Source organism: Dermacentor silvarum, chromosome 10 (assembly GCF_013339745.2).
Source record: "Dermacentor silvarum isolate Dsil-2018 chromosome 10, BIME_Dsil_1.4, whole genome shotgun sequence".
NCBI classification, from domain to species: Eukaryota; Metazoa; Arthropoda; class Arachnida; order Ixodida; family Ixodidae; genus Dermacentor; species Dermacentor silvarum.
This window is the reverse complement of record NC_051163.1, coordinates 124,869,752-124,871,832: the sequence shown is the minus strand read 5'-3', so window position 1 is coordinate 124,871,832 and position 2,081 is coordinate 124,869,752.

Genomic DNA, 2,081 nt, shown 5'->3' with positions numbered 1-2,081 from the left:
CGTTACGACCAGTCATTCGTCCTAGGCGTGCAGACGTGTCTGACAGCTCTGAAGACTACCCAGAAGCCGTCCGCTTCCGACATGCTACGTCTGCGGCGTCCTTGGCCATACATCCCCGTTTTTGTCCTCAACGCCAAAGGTATCCGTACGATCAACTTGCTGCCCCAGCCCCCAACGCCCAATGGCCTTCTATCACGCAATCGCCTTCTAGCAGCAACTTTTGGCAAGGAAGCTTACGGAACCGCTCACCTGCCTCCGATCGTAGCGTGACGCCACCTCCTGTTCCTCGATTGCACCGGTCTCCTTCACCACGGCGTCGTTCAAGATCACCACCGCCGGAAAACTAGAGAGCGCGGCCCAATGGAGGTGAGGTCGCTGGAGATTCGCTGCTGAAAGATATGCCTCCGCCTGTGTTTATGTTGAAGAACAAAGTGAAAGTCCTCGTTGATGGTGTGTCTACATTGGCGTTAGTGGACACCGGTGCTGTTGTCTCTGTGATGAGTCTCACTTTCCAAAGGTTATTAGGACGCAAAGTGGTATTTCAATGGAACCAAGTGGCAACATTTTGTGGCGTGAGCGGGGATTCGTTGCAGCCTGTTGGATTTTGCACTGCACAAATGTCACTGGCTGGTAGAGTTTTCACGACTGAATTTACAATCCTCCACCGTTCCTCACATGATGTTATATTAGGTATTGATTTTCTGCAGATGTGCGGTGCCACCGTTGATTGCCGAACAGGGGAGCTGTTTGTGAGTGGTGACATTTCTTACGAGCTCATGCGGGATGCTCCAAACGAGGATGGCGCATTTCATGCCTGTCAGGACACTCTCGTGCCTGCTTTGTCAGCTGTGTCTGTGCCGGTGGGCTGCGCTACTACCACTCATCGGGCCTTCGACGCCACAGTAGAGCCGGCGTATTTACCGTGGATGAAGAAGAACATTTTTCTGCCGCATTGTCTTGTGTCTGTTGCTCAGCGGCGCTCCAAATTATGGGTTGTCAACCCTTCAGGCGAAAACGCAGTGGTACCTGTTGGCATGAAGCTTCCTTCCTTCAAAGAGCACAGATCGACGCCAGTCGCCGTGCTCACAGATGCTCCACATACACGAGTTGACATCTGCTCGGAAGACTCGAAGATTCTGCCAATGATCAGCAAGTCGATCAGCATGAACGAGCGCCGTACATTAGTAAACGTCCTGACTAAACACTTAAGCATCTTCGACTTCGCCCAGGGCGATAACGCGACGTCCATTCCTGCGTCTCGAACCAAGCACAGAATTAACACGGGGTCGGCGCAGCCTGTTCGACAGAAACCCTATAGAGCGTCACCGTCAGAGCGCCAGGTTATCGACGAACAGGTTCACGAAATGCTACAGAAAGGAGTAATTCAGGAGTCATCTAGTCCGTGGGCTGCTCCAGTTATACCGGTGAAAAAGACAGACGATACTTGGAGATTTTGTGTGGACTACCGCCGTCTCAATTCCATTACCAAGAAAGACGTTTACCCTCTTCCAAGGATTGATGACGCATTGGATTGCCTTCATTCAGCATCCTACTTTTCTTCTGTAGATTTGCGATCGGGTTACTGGCAAATCCCAATGCACCCGGCGGATAAAGAAAAAACGGCCTTTATAACCCCGGATGGCCTTTTTGAGTTCAACGTCATGCCGTTTGGGCTTTGCAATGCACCCGCGACTTTCGAAAGATTTATGGACACCATTCTTCGAGGCCTCAAATAGCATATTTGCATGTGTTACCTAGACGACGTTGTCATCTTTGGAAGCACTTTTGAAGAGCACAACAGGCGTCTGGAAGTCGTCTTAGACTGCATCGAAAACGCCGGCCTAGTCCTCAATTCTAAGAAATGTCACTTCGGTGAGCGGCAGACATTGGTGCTTGGCCATCTTGTAGACAAGGATGGTATCAGGCCTGATCCACAAAGACAGCAGCGGTTGAAGCGTTTAAGCCTCCTCGGTCTGTTAAAGAGCTTCGTAGTTTCCTAGGCCTCTGCTCTTATTTCCGCCGATTTATACCTGCTTTTGCCGATGTCGCCTATCCCCTGACTTGTCTTCTGCATAAGGACG